Below are 17705 nucleotides of genomic sequence, written 5' to 3'. Positions count from 1 at the left end.
CTAGAGCCGTCGCCTAGGGTTCAGGAGACATGAGTGCAATGTCTGGCATTAAAAAAAAAAAAATGCAGTAACAGTAAGACACAATTAACTATAAAAACAAACAAGAAACATTAGAGACATTTCTATGGCTATAAACACATGAAAAGGTGTTCAGCATCGTTAGTCGTTAGCAGAATGTTGATTAAAACTGATTAAGATATTCCACACCCAGGAGAATAGCTATAATCAGAACGAATGACTTGGTATGGTGAACAGGCTTGTAATCCCAGGTGGCCGGATCAGTTGGATCTCAAGTTCAAAGCCATGCAACCTACTGAGTCGCACTTTCTTTACACCTTTACTAATAACAGTGTCAAGTGTGTGTGTGTGTGTGTGTGTGTGTGTGTGTGTGTGTGTGTGTGTTTTAATGGGTATTGAACCCAAGGTCTTGCACATGATAGGTGAGCACTTTACTCAATAGGTTGTACATTTAGAGACTCCTGACCATCTGTAACTCCAGTCCCAGGGGATCTGACATCCTCTTCTGACCTTCTAGGCACACATATGGTACACAAACATATAAGCAGACAAAACAATCATAGACTTACAATAAAATAAACAAATAGATCTTGTTTAAAAAAATTGTGCCTGAATTTCCAAAGGACTGGTTTTCATAACACTTAGAAACTCTGAACAATCCAATACTGACTAGTTGGTAAATGGTTGACATTATATAATATCTATACATGAGCATCTACTCAGCCATAAAATTAACTATATAGTGATATGTGTTATAAAATGGTAAACAAACAAAGAAAAAACTTTTTATGGTTTGAATTTGGAATATCTACCCTAGGGTCATATTTTGAGCCTTTGGTCACCTTGTGGTGCTGTTTTGAAGACTGGAGTCTTTGGCGGGTGAAGCACGGCTATCAGAAGAAGGCTGGTGGGGATGGGCCTTTGAAGGTTGTATTCATCCCAGGTTCCAGCCTGTGTTCTCTCAGCATCCTGCTTTGCACCATGGAAAAATCCTCTGCCACATGATCCCACTTCCACTGGCAGAGTCAGTACTTTGTGCCTTTCCCTCATGTGGTGGACTGAAATACCTCCGAAGCCGTGGACTAAAATGACTCCATCCCTCTCTATACTGTTTCTGGAAGGCAGGTCACAGCAACACAGAAACAGCTAGTACAACGCACTGTGCAAAATGAAAACCAGCAGATGTAAGAGAGTACATAGTGTGTGATTCCATTCATATGCAACATCTAAGAGTTAAAACGTAAACAGTTGTCTAGGACTCAACATGAGAGCAAGGATAGACTTCAGATGTCCTCAAGGGGCAAAGATGTATGGAAAATACTTTAAAGCTGGACTGTGGTAATGGTACCAATCTAGAATCTCTATCATTCACAAGAATGACAATGGGTGAGCAGGAGGATGAGGGCAGCTTCCCCAGTGCATTGTCTCAATTGCTTGGCAGAACTGAGTCATTCTGACTCACAGTCCATTTATTCAGAGACAAATATAATGAAAGTTTTGGTTTCTTTGTAAACTCAGTTATGTTATATAAACATGTTTTTGTTTTAAACCCAAGTGTGGGAACTTTACTTGGACTATGGTTTGTCCACACCTGTTAATTGTCTCTCGAAGGGCATAGCTTTGCCAGCTGGTAATGACATGCCATTGCAGCACAGAGAGGGGTGAGGATATAAATTTGAGAGCCCAGAAGGTGCTGGTGTGGTGTTCAGTGATGGCATGTGGTATGTAGCGGTTTGGAGAGACCAGAGACGAATGGTGTGGCTGTTTGGAGTAGACAGAGGGAAAGAAATGCTTCGGGGTGCAGTAGCGTGGAGGAGACTGCTAGCTGTGTCTGGGGTTGACCAAGATTGGTATATAACCTTAAACGACCCATTGACCCTCAACAGACAGGAGAAGTAAAGGGGCCCTCTCTCCCCAGTAACCTTCTCTCTCCTACATAGGCTTGGGAGAATGGAAGGGAAGTTGAGGAAACACCCCAAATAAAGAAGAGTGTTAAAAATGAGCGCTATAGGTGACACCCAATGTGGTTGGTAAGATAAAAAGGGCTAACAAGTGGGGCCCAAAGTGGGGCTTGGAATAATGGGAAACTGGGTTTCTAATGCCATAAAGGAGAGGGTACAGAGAAACGAATATACTGTTTCAGAATATCAGCAAAAAGTTTGCTATGGCTTCTACCGCCGGTTTCTCTCCCTCTTTACTCCCAAAGGGAAGTCTCTGGTTTTGTTTCATCATCTTCCTGTGCTCCGTTGTATTACTGTTGTTATTGTTGTTATTATCATCATTTATTATCATTTACTCCAATTTATTCAATTTGTATCCCAGCTGTGACCCCCGTCCCTCATCTCCTCCCAATCCTACCCTCCCTCCCTCCTCCCCTATGACCCTCCCTAGTCCGCTTAAAGAAGGTTGGGGAAATGGTTGAACGATTGGAAAAGTTGCAGAGGTTTGAGAAAAAAAAAACAAAAAAAAAATTGATGAAATTTTTAAAGATCAGAAGGTTCTCACATTTTAGGATGGATTGCAGAGTTGACAGTGCAACTGGAGCTTCTGCGGGTAGAGGTTAAATGCTTGGAAAGCAAAGAGCGAACTTGGTAAAGGGAGAACACCTGGTGACTAAGAGCCAGAGTGTCCCACAGTTACTGCCCAGCCCTGCTACACAACTTTTGGTGTCTAGTTCCTACAGGCCCTGCATGAAGTAAGGGGCCAGAAAGAGCAGAAAGCCACACAGAGCAAAAGGGCTAAGGAGAAGAAAGGGTTAATCTTGAGCAGCCTGAGGTACCAGAGGAGTAGCCTCAGGTTAAGAGAGTACCACCATTAGCTTTCCAAGTAGCCATCAAACGCCTTAAATATAAAAATGTTCAGTGCTTTAATTGCAGTAAATTCGCTCATGCGAAAAGAAATTGTGATTGAACCACTAACAGCCTCAGAGCTTAAAATGGCTGGTGTGTTAGCTCTGAGAAATATGGTACGTTCTGGCAGAGAAGCAAGGAGCCATTTCTGGCAGCACTGGTTCTCTCGGCAAGAACCAGAGTTTGTAGACGCTGTGATAAAAGGGGTCATTTGACTAGTGAATGCATGTCCAAGAGAGACATACGAGGTAACATCTTGCCTTTAGGAAACAGCTTTGGAGTCTTAGCTCAAAGCTCAAAATGTACGAGCCATTCCAGACAAGAGCAGCCGAGAGTTACCAGGTTATAAAAGAAACTATTGATCCAAAAAGCATTTGGTTTCTTGATCATCTCATTTTAAAAAAGCAGCAAGTTTCATTCATATTTTTTTTAAACAGAAAGGGGGAAATGTTGTGGATGTGACCGTGTTTTTGTTTTGATCGGTGTAGGATATGGGACTGGTTCAGATTGTCCACAGCAGCAAAGTATTTGCTTCCTGCAGACTCTGAGAGGTGCTCTTCGCCAGCTGCAGATAGTTTAATTCTGAGGACTCTGGAGAGAGAATAAACGCCAGAGCCCAGAAAGTGTTGGGGGGTAGGGGCTTCGAGAAAGAAGAAGGCTGCTGGTGTCCGCCTGCTGCATCTGGTTGCTATTGATGCAGTATGACTAGAAGAAGTTGGAGATACCCTGAAATGGAGATTAGACTTGTCCCAAGGAACCTGATGACCCACATAGCAGGAAACTGCTAAGAAAAACTATGCCCCTTCTCCCCACTAATCTTTTTTCTGTCCTACCTGGTGTTAGGGTGTTGGAAGGGATTGGGGTAGAGAAGGGAGAAAAAGGCATAAGAAACCAAAATAAAATAGTATAAAAAGTAACACTAACAGACAAAAAAAAAAAAAAAAATCTTGTGAGCAAGCACTCCAGACACAACAGCAGAAATTGACCTGGGTCTTTTATTCAGGTGACAGGAGAAAGAAGAAGTCCCAGAGCTGGTAATGGCTGCTGAAGAGTGTGCTGCTTTCTGTTACTGTAACACTTGAGATAATTTATAAAATGAGAAGGTTTATTTGGGCTCATGGTTTTAAGAGATTTCATTCTATAGATTGACTCCACTGATTTTGGTGAAGGAGCACATCTGAGCAAGGACCAGGTGGTGGAACAGAACTCAGGGCCAGGACATGAAAAGAAAGAAGTCGCAGGGTCCCCTTACCCACACACCCTTGGGAACCCCAGGGACTGGAAGACCACCAACACACCGTACTTCTTTACATTTCCGCTGTTCGTTGTTATCTGAAGTCTGAGCTTCATTTCTCTGGAAAGCACTCTGCACATGACAGCCGAGCCTGTGGAGCTCTGACACCAAAGAAAATGTGATGTTATAATCTCAAATCCCACAGAACTGAAACCTTAACATTCACTGGATTGCTAGGAAAGCTTGTTGAAACTCTTGAACTCAGGCCAGTGAGATGGCTCAGCAGGTAGATCACTTCCTTTGCAGGCTTGAAGACCTCAGTTTGATTTCAGAAACCCACAGAAAGGTAGACCAAAGTAAAGAACCAACCCACAAAGTTATCCTATGACCTCCACATGCATTCCATTGCACACACAGATACACACACAACACATTTAAACACACAGGCAAAGTAGAAATAAAAGATAATTTATATTTAATTAAAAAAAAAAAGCTCTTGACCAAAACTGAGATCTTGGGTCAATGGGCTTCTGAATTTAGTGCAGGGAATCTTATGAAAGAAGACGGAGATAGAAAGACCTGGAGGGGACAGAAGCTCCACAAATAGAGCAACAGAATCAAAAAATCTGGGCCCAGGGGTCTTTTCTGAGACTGATACTCCAACCAAGGGCCATGCATGGAGATAACCTAGAACCCCTGCACAGATGTAGCCCATGGCAGCTCAGTCTCCAAGTGGGTTCCTAGTAAGGGGAACAGGGCCTGTCTCTGACATGAACTCAGTAGATGGCTCTTGTATCACCTCCCTCTGAGCGGGGACCAGCCTTACCAGGCCACAGAAGAAGACAATGCAGCCAGTCCTGATGAGACCTGATAGGGTAGGGTCAGAGGGAGAGGGAGGAGGACCTCCTCTGTCAGTGGATTGGGAGAGGGTCATGGGAGGAGATGAGAGAGGGGGAGAAGATTGGGAGGGGATGAGGGAGGGGGTTAAAGCTAGAATACAACGTGAATAAACTGTAATTTATTTAAAAAAATTACTAAATAGAAAACTCTTGACCTTCTTACTGACACTGAGATCCTGGATCAGTGGGGTTCTGAATTTATAACAACCTCACAAAAGGTGAAGACATGAGGCTCAGATGGCACAGGCTACATGATATCAGGAAGCAGCATTTTTCTTTTCCTCCATCATGGTGTGAGACAACTGGGAAATTTGCTGACATTGACATCCATATGAACCATGAAAGTGTATAGAATGAAACTATGACAGGTGTAACACATCAGTGCACAAGAAAATTATATCACCCCGTCAAAGATAATTATCTGTCTCATTTGTTGCTTGTTTCAATCCTTCGTTCAACCACTGAAGCTCATTTTATCTTATGATCAAGAAAGATTACCCATTGTTTCCAATTACATATATAATTGGAACATATATAAACAGGTACAACGAATTCATTTATTAATAATGATTATAATCCATTAGTAAAAAGATGTATAAATGAAAGACAAGTCGCTTAAATAAAACAGAGCCCCAGGGGGAAAATATATGACTATACATAAAATCAGTTAATCACAAGCTTGTTATGATGATGGTTAAGGAAAAATACACAAAATAGTCTTCGAGTACTCAGGTAAATGAATCTAAACAGACAACACACAGCCAGCTCTATGTAAAGTGTGCAGTGAATATTGCCACACTGAGACATCTCTGTTAAATATTATCAATGATGCATTGCCTTTGTCCTTGCCTGCACTTTTATTGTGCAAAACTCCATATTGGTGTCATCCATTAAAGCGTGACATTTTCTCCCAAGCATCACTACTCAATAGTCGAGAATGTGATCACATTGTGGATAATTGCTAGATTGTTGCTTTTAAAATAACATCTGTGTGTATGTAATTTGGACAGAAATATGTCAGCTCCATTGCCAGAAACTGATGTTATTACAACACTCTTCAGAGGTATAACAGCTTTCAGAAGAAACTCTTACAACACTTTATTTTTATCACAGGAAAAACTTAAGAGCATGCACATGAATTTGCGACAAAACTATGCTTCCCAGGGCCATCTAATTTTTCAACATACTTCTCTTGTCATTACATTTACACCTGTGGAAAGCCTAGAGGCTATGGCCTGTTCCTGGACTGTCAGGGACCCTTTTCTTTAATAAACAAGCTAATGCCTACTGCCTGGCTGCAATTGTGTGAGACTATAAGAAACAATCCCACCATAAATGCTCTGCTTTTAAATTTTGTTTATAAAAGTGATCATAAGGAGAGAAACCTTGAAAAGAATATTAATGTTGTAAGTTTCTATATAAAAAGACTTTTGGTGCTACCCTAACGTAGCTGACTGTTTGGTCGTCGCATCAGGAGCTTTCTGGGAATCACTGGAGTGATGATCAAGGCCATAGGTTCTGCTGTCTAGCCATCCACAGGATCCACTCCTCCAGACTTGCCCAAGCCCTAGGATCACTTCCCGTACAGCAAGGAGCACAAAGGAAAGGCTCTTCAAGGGTATTTTCTGCCTGTTGATGCCTCCGCAACTAACCAAGCAAAGATAAAATGCTTCTAGCATGTCGTCATCATCTTTCTCCCAGGTAAGACATGCACATACCACCATGGCCGCCTCTTATCACTTCCCCACTTTCAGCAGTCTTCTATTTTTTATTTTTGTCTCTTTTTCTTAGAGAAGAAATCAAATCATCATACTATCCGAATATAAATCCATTTGTGCACAACTCAGGCATCCGCGCTTCCATAACTGATGGGACAAGTAGACAGAAGGCAGGTAAAGATGCAGTAGACCTGACCCCTGTCATCAGTCATAAGGGCGAATTGACATTTTGAGAACATCTCCCCTAGACTGCAGCATGTGTGTTCAATTCCGCTCTGTGTGGACCAGGCACCATTAATGACAAGGCCAGATGTTAGGGCTCAAGACTCAATAAAAAAAAAAAAAAAAAAAGATAGGAACCAGACAGCAATATTCTCTGACAACCACAGAGTTAGATTAGAAGTCATATACAGAAAATATGAGGAATCGCTGGAAATGAAGAAGTTACATGCCATGATTCTAAACAATTCATAAACAAAACAAAAAAATGGACATGGTACTCATAAAATACTTGAAGACAATTGAAAATAAAAACAAACCATATCAAAGTTTATAGGATACAGTGTATAATAGAGGGGAATTTATTGTTCTAAATTATTCATATGAAGATGTATCTATAATCCAAATTAATGGTATATGCTTTCTATTTTAAGAAGAAAAGAAAATGGGGTAAGGAAAACACAAGAAAAAACCTGCATTTGATTGGAAAGTGCATTTTCTGAGGAATCGGGGTCATACCCCCAAACTGAAGGAATTACAGAGAAAAATGAGGGCACTGTAGAGACAGAACCAGGAACAGGATTCAAGGCTACCAACCCACTGAAAAAAAAAAGCCTTTTTTTTTTCTCCTTCAGTTTCTCCTACCCCTACCCCTCCTCTTCTTCTCCTTCTCCTTCTCCTCTTCCTCTTCCTTTTTCTTCTGCTCTTCCTTCTCCTCCCCTCCCTTTCTCTCCTACTTTATTCTTTACTTCATGATGCTGTGACCTTCTCTCCTCACATACATAGCAAGGGACATGCCTCATGTTGCCAGTCCCTGAACACAGAGGAAAGATACTGGTTTTCGCCCAGATTCTGTTTATAACACTCTACAAAGGACATGAGCTATCCTGGTCCAGATCCCCTGATGCCCCTGTTGAGGTCATTGTAACCATGGCAATGAGTCCATTATGGCTGGTTATCTTCCCTATGACTAGGGTACTTCCGCTCAAGGGAAAGAAAGGAGGTACCAGGGCATGCAGTGAAAGCATAGGCCGTGCCTCAGTGTATCACTCAGCTGTCAGGTACTGAAATGTTTATTAATGAGAACACAGGTAAGACCCATGCTGACCTACACTGACTATAAGCACACACACAGTAGAAACTAGAGCAGAGTCAATTCTATATTTCATCTTCAGGATATGCAAACAGCATCATTGTGAAGCACTGTAATAAATACTTACCTCACTTAGAAATCTGCTTGTGTAGTTAGGGATTTTTTTTTTAAATGGTTTTTATGAACCGGGTGCAGCGGCGCACGCCATCAATCCCAGCACTCACGGAGGCAGAGGAAGGCAGATCTCTGTGAGTTTGCAGCTAGCCTAGTCTGCAAAGTGAATCCAGGACAGCCAGGGCTACACAAAGAAACACAGTCTCAAAACAAACAAACAAACAAACAAACATGTTTTTCGTGAAAAGCTGAGAATTTCAGACTCTCAGATAGGTCAACCAAAAGCCTGCTTTTGGAGAGGTCAGAGAACAAGGTCAATTTCTAGTGATGCATGAAGCAGAAACCAGGGGTGTTTTGAGAATCATTCATCTCTATACACAAACAGCCTTTCCTCTTTCAGTTCATGCTTCCAAGAAGAAGTACAGCAACAAGAAGAAGAACAAGAAAGAAAAGAAAAGAAAAGAGAAAAAAGAAAAGAAAAAAATTGTATTTCTTAAATTAATTCATACTTCCATCCAGTTAGGATGTAAATCTAAATTTAGTATGTTCTGGCTGAGAAGAATACAAGATCAGCATTTGGATATTGTAATGGTGGTTTTGGTTGGTTTTCTGTAGAATAAATCAGTTTAGCTGATTCCATGTCACTAACAAATGATCAGCCATCACTGGTAAATGCCCAATGTTCTAGCATCTAAAATTAGAGATCATGCATGATATGCAATTTAAGTTTTTCAGGATGATACAATGGCACAGATACAGACTGAGACATCACTATAAGCCAGGAAAAATAATTTCTGTGAGATTCTCAAAATCAAAATGATACTGGAATTTTGTGAGTAAAGGAATCCTAATAGTAACTGAGACAAAGCTTGTTCAAAAAGTTTGTTCAAGCTACAGAACATTAAATTAGATTAGGTGTAGCATTCAGCCTTATGTGAAACTATTAAAGCAAATATTGAGTAAAAGTGTTCTAACTAATTTGATATAACCTAGATTTAAACCAAATTTTAGAGAAGGGCCTTCAAATGATATAATTATAGACAGTTGTCTAATAAAAATATCTTTAAAATTTTACATTCTATAAATTTACATAAATGAATTTTTATTAAAAAATAATGGTACTTGTCTAGCCCAGGATTCATGCAGATTCTCTATAATATATTATAGATTACAATAATTTAATGATATTCAGAATTATGAATAATATATATACTGTCATGGTTTTGGAGTAAATTACATAATCCATTGGTATGTCCATTAGGAAGGTCATGCTATGAAATGATCTCCTAAGCACAGTTAACACTGTTCTTGCTTTGATGATTAAGAATTTCACACATGCATATAATTTTCTTTGATCGCGTCTACACCCCATTCCCTGCCCTCATATTTCTCCTCTGTCCCCGACAACCACTTTTGCTTCCCAACTTCATGTGTTCTCGCTCTTGTTTTTAACCCACTGAGTCTGTTTAATGCTGCCTGTGTTCTCGTGGGTGAAGATCCATCTACTGGGGTGTGGGCTTGCATCCTTGACTGTGCTTCTCTGTGAATCCATCAACGGCCAATAGCTTCTTAGTGAGATGGGCCTTCGTGAGCCCCTCCTCACCCATGTTGCTTGTCAGACATGACGGGCCAATTGCACACATGAACTCATAACAGCTGTGACTTTATGCATAAGACTGAACAAGAATAGTTTTCTCTAAGTACTAGGACAGTTTGGTGATAAACGGTGTACTTAGATAATGTACTTAGGTCTTGAATACTAAAGTCTCTCTTCTATTTCTGAAAAGCCAGAATAGGAAACGGTTTGGAAAAATCACAGTAGACCAGGAGGCTGGATATCTAGACTTTTGTGCCTTTTGCAACCTCAGAGCCTGATGAGCCGCCTGACTTCCTGGGAGCATCACCATTTCTGTTAAATAAACAGGTTTGATAGCTGACCTAAAGTTCATTCCAGCACGCTAATCCCATGGCTTCGAGCCTGTACATGTGATTGGTAGTGTGTGGAGCACATGGTAGGTGCCATAACATTCCCTTTTTCTCTCAATCCTTTCTGGGACTATAACTACAGTCCATTTGTTTTCATTCCCTACTTCATCTCCACCAGCGGCCCAGAGACTAACAAGCATTGCCGTCAACTCCATCCAACTTGACCTAACAGTGAAAACTTGTCAGCGAATCGGACTGTTGTGATTAAAGTGCAGAACTGAATTAGTAATTTACATTCATCGCAAAGACAACGTGCTAAGGAAGCTGAAGGACTGCTGTTTTAAGTGAGGCCAGACATGACTAATCAATACCCAAAATGGATGTTTTAATGATTAGGAACTCAACGGGCAATGGGAAGAACCTCATGTTCAAGGGAGGCGTCCCGCAACCATGCACTCAGCAGAAGGACAGCTAAGATTCTATTTCTCTGTTGTATGTCTATAAGAGTGAGTATATACCATGTGTGTCTTTTTGCTTCTGGGACAACTCACTCAGGATGATCCTTTCCAGATCCCACCATTTACCTGCAAATTTCATGATTTCCTTATTTTTCATTGCTGAGTAATATTCCATTGTGTAGATGTACCACAATTTCTGCATCCATTCTTCAGTTGAGGGGCATCTGGGTTGTTTCCAGCTTCTGGCTATTACAAATAAAGCTGCTACAAACATGGTTGAGCAAATGTCCTTTTTGTGTACTTGAGCCTCTTTTGGATATATGCCCAGGACATACAACATAGGACAAACCCACTAAAACCTGTGCATCTAAAGAAACTAAGCAAGAGAGAGGACCCTAACTAAAATGTCCAATCCCCATCCGGAAAGGCAAAGAGGATGGACATCAGAAGAAGAAGAAAACAGGAAACAACCTAGGAACCTACCACAGAGGGCCTCTGAAAGCCTCTGCCCTTCAGACTATCAAAGCAGATGCTGAGCCTGATGGGCAACTGTGGGGCAGAGTGAAGGGAATTTTATGTAAGAACTAGGAAATAGTAAGAGCCAGAGAGGACAGAGTCTCCACAAGGAGAGCAACAGACAGAAAATTTGAACACAGGGAACTTCCCAGAGACTCATACTCCAACCAAGGACTATTCATAGAGATAACCCAGAACTCCTGCACAGATGTAGCCCAGGGCAGTTCAGAGTCCAATTGGGTTACATAGTAATGGGAAGAGGGACTGCCTCTGACATAATCTGATTGACCTGCTCTTTGATCACCTCCCTCTGGAGGGGAGCAGCCTTACCAGGCCATTGTAGAGGACAATGCAGCCACTTTTGATGTGAACTGATAGACTAAGATCAGAAAGGAGAGGAGAACCTCCCCTACCAGTGGACTTGGGGAGTGGCATGCATGCAGAGGGAGGAGGGTGGGTGGGATTGGGAGGGGAGGAGGAAGGGGCTTATGGGGGGATGCAGAATGAATAAAGTGTAATTGATGAAAAATTAAAAAAAAAAGATTCTATTTCTCGTGGGTCTTCCACCCTGGAGAACCAGCTATCCTAGGATGAACCATCCCTTGTGAATAATTCTTAAGTGACAAATAACTTATCACTAATAGAACCGCCACAGGCATATCTATTACATTTAGCGTTCCTGATTATGATGAACTGTGTAATTATCACGCTTTATATATTCTGAGAGTCCGTCTACTGTGTGTCTGTGATCCTCATCTCTATTTTCTGACAAGTGTTAAATATATTTCATGCCATAGATTTAGATCACGGAGGCTTACATGGCAAATCTTGCCGTCAGAATTTTCTCCTTTTTTTTTAATTTTTATTATTTTATTTTACTTTTCAAGAATGTGTTGTCTGTTTGTTGGTATTTTGCCAATTCACATAAATGTTTATATCAGCTTGTTAATTTTCACTAAGAACACTATTGAAATTCTAGTTTTAAAGACGAACTTGAGGAAAACATAAGCCTTTGTAATATCAAAACTGTCTCTCTGTGAACTGACATCTCTTCTATTTACACAGCTCTTCAATTTTGATAAAAATTTTAAATGTTTCCATAGGCTGATCTATTTTTGTGAATTTGTTACTAGAAACCTCTGCCTATCTTGTCGCTGTTACACATACCACCTTGTGCTTTTTACTTTCATTCTTGTGGTTTACCATGATACTGGGATTCGGGGCATAATGTTAAGTAGAAGTGCTAATGATAAGCAATCTTCCTGTTTTTAAATGCAACGCGAATATGAATGCAGTAGAACAGGAGACATGAGACTTAAGTTTCACTCTAAATAGAAATCCCTTACTGGGTTAAAAATATGCCCTTCTACCCCTACTCTAAGTGGGTTTTTAAGATTCTTTGTACTTATTCAGTCTGTGTGCACGTAAGTATATGGGCCTACATGTATATAGCACATATAGAAGCCAGAGGACAACTTGCTGGATTCAGTTTTCTCAGTCCGTCATTGTGAGTACTGGGATAAAACTCAGGTTGTCGTATTTGGTACCAAACAACTTTACCCCCCGAGGCTTCTCACAGACTCTTTCGTAAGAGTTTGTGGTGACTGGGCATTGATTTATGTAAAAAGGCTTTATTTATGGCATAAAATAAAAAATGTCACCATCAATCTTGCATACATGTGTGTAGTATGGAGAGTAGGGGGGCATACTGGTGTTTCTGGGTTCACAGGTGTGTGCTCAGAAGTGAGTAGAGGCCAGATGTTGATGTTAGGTCAAACAAGTGATGGAACTTTATCACTTCCCATCATGTACGTATATTTTGTGCTGTTTTATGTTCAAATACAAGTTTCCACAGGTGTGTAGCAATCACAGCACATGCTCGGTTTTTTAAGTAACGCCAAGCAATTTTCTGGAGTGCCTACACCAATTTGTATTCCCATCAGTGATGTATGAATGACCCAGTTTCTTTGTCTCACTGGCATTCCGTGTTACTTTTCATTTAGCTCTGCAGCTAGGCATATGATCAAATGCATGGTGGTCTTGCATTGCATTTTCATGATGAATAATAATATTGAGGGTTTTTTCATGTAAAATTATTTTCATGTGCCCATTTGCTGTATGTGTGTCCTCATTGGCTTAATACATTGCCCTTGGGTAGAGGAAGCATCGGATAGTAAGCTGATAAGTACAGACACTGCACTTGTTAAAAGGCTGAGAAGCTGTCCGACCCTGTTTATATAGGCAGGGTTTCCTACTTGAGTCTAGAGTGCACTGAATCGCTGGCTTACTTACCTCTTTCTTGTCTCCTCCTGAGAGACTGGTGGTATTACAGTCAGGCTGAAACACCTGACCAATATTTATATGGGTGCATTGATCCAATCCCCAATCTTCATGTTTGCACAATAAATGCTCTACCCACTGAGCAGCCTTCCCAGCTCCACTTTTTATCTTCTAATGCAGTAGATTACAATTGTGTTGTTTTGAGAAGATAGACGTATTGATCAGTGATGCAGAATAGAGTTCACTTCAAAACGCATCAAATATAGTGTTTATAACATAGATAACCAATGAGTAATAAATGCAGGAGAGAGCTGTGTCAGCAGGAGTTCTACGATAAATAAGCCATTTATCATTTATATAGTAATGGCAGGGCATTTGTAACTTTACAAAAGCATGCAGAAATAAGATTCCTAGGAAAGCTTATTCTAAACAGTAGAAAATTCATGACAACTAGAATATAGATTCCATATACATTCGCATTCATGTATGCATTCATGGTGTGTGTGTGTGTGTGTGTGTGTGTGTGTGTTTAGCTCACTAGATCTGGCTTTTGCCAGTGTCACTACATCTATTTTGCATCTATGTTCACACCTGACTTTGGAAAGTGAGTCCTTTCCACTGCACAAACTGTTTCAGCTTTTAACTGCCGCATAGCCAAGTACTTTTTTACATACGTACATTAATTAATTAATTAATTTACAATTTATTCACTTTGTATCCCAGCTGTAGCCCCCCCTCATCCCCTCCCAATCCCTAGGTCCCTCCCTCCCTCATCTCTTCCCATGCCCCTCCCCAAGTCCACTGATAGAGGAGGTCCTCCTCCCCTTCCCTCTGACCCTACCCAATCAGGCCTCATCAGGACTAGCTACATTGTCTTCTTGTGTGGCCTGGCAAGGCTGCTCCCTGCTCAGAGGGAGGTGATACAAGAGCCATCTACTGAGTTCATGTCAGAGACAGTCCCTGTTCCCCTTACTATGGAACCCACTTGGATACTTAGCTGCCATGGGCTACATCTGTGCAGGGGTCTTAGGTTATCTCCATGAATGGTCCTTAGTTGGAATACCAGTCTCAGAAAAGACCCCTGGGCCCAGATTTTGTTTTGGGGGGATTTTTTTTGTTGTCGCTATTGTTTTTGTTCTTGTTTCTTTTGGTTCTGTTGCTTTCCCTGTGGAACTCCTGCCCCCTCCAGGTCTTTCTATCTCCCCCTTCTTTCATAAAATCCCTGCACTCTGCCCAAAGTTTGGCTATGAGTCTCAGCATCTGCTCCAATACCCTGTTGGGTAGAGTCTTTCAGAGGCCCTCTGTGGTGGCTCCTGTCCTGTTCCCTGTTTTCTCCCTCTTCTGATGTCTATCCCTAGAAAAAATCATCCTGAGTGAGTTATCCCAGAAACAGAAAGACACACATGGTATATAGTCACTTATAAGTGGATATTAGACATACATTATAGGATAAACATACTAAAATCTGTACGCTAAAAGAAGCTAAACAAGAAGGAGGACCCTGGGTAAGATGATCAGCCCTCATTCAGAAAGGCAAACAGGATAGACATCAGAACCAAGTACTTTCAAACAGAGGCTTAAAGCAACAATCTGTTTAATCATGCTTCCCTGTTTTGTGAGCTGGACTTTTGATTAGCGTTTCCCTGGGAAAGCTTTCAGTTTTGTGTGGTATTAACTGAGATGGAGAAGTAGTATTCAGTTAGTGAATGGGCTGGGCTGAAGTCCAAGACAAATTCAATCAAATATGTCTTGGTGGAAAAACTGGAATGCTAAGCTCATTTGGGCCTCTCATCTTGATCCAGTCCCACGGCATTGTAACATGCACTGCACAATAAGGCAGCCTTCTTTCTCACGTAGTAACCACAGCATCTAGAGACCAATGTATCACCGCCCTTCTTTTTAAAAGCCAGCTTCAGAACTGTCGTGGCATCGCTGCCATCGCACTTAGTCTTGGCAATGAAAGTTCTAGAGGTGAAGAAGTTTATCTCCTCTTAGGAATAATAGCAAACAATTCACCTCTACCGCAGCAACTGTTTAAGGTTTTATTTTCAGGACCACTCTACCATGAAACATGAGTTTGAATTATTTTCTATTTTTCTATCCTAGAGACTACACTTAGAATGGCTTTACTGTCCTGCTTCTTAAGTCCTTGGTAGGACTTACATTGCTTCCAAAACTCTCCATATCTAATGCTTTCTTCATGAGGACGATTGTAAGACTACCTCAGCCCTGTATTCCTGAGTTAGTTTTGCTAAGTCATGTTTTCAATAAATCACTCATTGTGTCTACATTCTCTGTCTCTTGGCACAAACTTGTTGATTACTCTTTTCTTTACAGACTCCAATAGTTATGTCATTTTTATTATTAAAATACATATTGTTTATTATTTATTGGTGAAGGTAAAACCCTTTGACTTTCTTAGGATTTCGGGAACTAAAATAGTCAATTCTAATGAATGTTTGAGTTTTTTCTTCATTTTCTGTTTTCACCTTTACTATTTCTTTCTCTTCATCATGTTTTGCACCTTTTGTTCCATCTATGATGTATCCCCATTTTTTTTGATAGGGGCTCACTGTGTAAATCTGGCTAACTCAGAATTCACAGAGATCCATATGCCTCTGCCTCCCAAGTACTGGAATTAAAAGCACACACCTTCACCCCCTATCTTTATACATTCTCAGCACACACTTTTGGATGATGTGTTATAAGTTCCCACTCTATTCTTTTGAGAATAGATGCTGTTGATTTTAAAGTGCTCTGTTAGATAAATCTTTTCTTCTGTGTTAATTGTTTTCATATTTATAGACTCTATCATGTATTAATCTCAAAGCAGTCCAATACTCTACCACCTGGGATTGATATTGGGTGGGATCAGGTAGTGGGGAAGTGTAAGTTTTTGTGTTCATAATTACCTATATGACCCAGAAACATTTGTTGAGAGATACCTGTTTTTACTGGTCTATATTTCCTTCCATAAATCAAGTAGACTCATATGTAGAGTTATTTGTCTGTATTATTCTATTACATGGATCTACTGCTCCATCCTTGTGACAGTAATACATTATTGTAATAATTATAACATTATAAAAAGCTTAATAACATAGAATAAGTTCTCTTCGGCTAAGAAAGTTGATTAGTCTTGACCTCTAACTTGTTATAGCCCTGTGTCTATTTTCTAATGATCTTGTCAATTTACATGTAGAGTCAGGCTATTTCATTAAAATTATGCTCAATCTAGTTTAGACCATATTAGGAAAACTGACATTAAAAAAGCAACTCTTTCAATGTATGAATATAGTATCTGTTTGTCTTCCAATTTTTTAGGCTTTTGTTTTGTTTTTCTTTATTTTGTTTTGTTTTATAAATGGTTTTCTGAGTAGTTGTGTACAGCTTTGGTCAGTTTGTTATTGATATCTTGATTATAAATATGGTCTTATTTAATGTTCTAACTCAATACTAATGTGTATAGAAATGTAATTTATGTAACACTTGCAAAAACTTGGTAAAATAACTCATGAAGTTTAATTGTCAATGACAGATTTGTTTAAGTGTGTGTTTATGTTGTGTGTGAATAACTTTTCTACTTAAATTCTTGCTTGTTTCCTTTTGAGATATTGTACTGGCTAAGATCTATTGTAAGAAGGTGTCTTAGAGTAATGATAGCTAACTCAATATCTCTAAATGTTATCAAATATTGTTCTGATTCTATTGTGTTGATCACATTTTCTCCTTTAAGCTATTAATGTAGACTGTATTGATTTTATAGTTTAAAACTACCATTTCTGGAACAAATCAAACTAAACCAGTATTTTATATTTTATATATATAATATTTGATTCTGATGTTTTTATAACTTGTACTATCATGATAAGAAGTAGGTTTGACCTGCAATTCTTTTACTTGTTAATATCCACCTTTAAATTACATTATGGAAATTATACTGGTCTAACAAAGTGAGCCTGGACAAGTTCTTCCTACAAAAAAAAAATTCTAGATATTTTATAAAATTTGCTACCAAATATCCTAATTCAAGTATGTTTAAAATTTCTAATTCTTAGGTCAGTTTAATCTATTTTCTAGGACTTTATTAAAGTTTCTCAAATTTATTGGCTGAATTGGGTACATGAAGTTTATATAAATGTTACTCTTTGTTTCTTGTAGTAGATAATTCTGTATTTTTCATTTTTTCTTGATAAATCTCATAAAGAGTTTATCGGGTTGTTTTTTTTTGTTTTTTTTTTTTTTTTTTTTTTTTTTTACCCTTTCCAAGATACTGCTTTTTTCTTTTATTGATTCTACTCCATCTTTTTAGGAGAAGAGGTCAAAGTGCATATTTACACTTTTATAATTTCTTGGCATAGTAAAGGAATTTTTTCATTAC

The sequence above is a fragment of the Meriones unguiculatus genome, chromosome 17 (genome assembly GCF_030254825.1).
Source record: "Meriones unguiculatus strain TT.TT164.6M chromosome 17, Bangor_MerUng_6.1, whole genome shotgun sequence".
In the NCBI taxonomy this organism is placed as follows: Eukaryota; Metazoa; Chordata; class Mammalia; order Rodentia; family Muridae; genus Meriones; species Meriones unguiculatus.
This window is presented reverse-complemented; position numbering follows the sequence as displayed.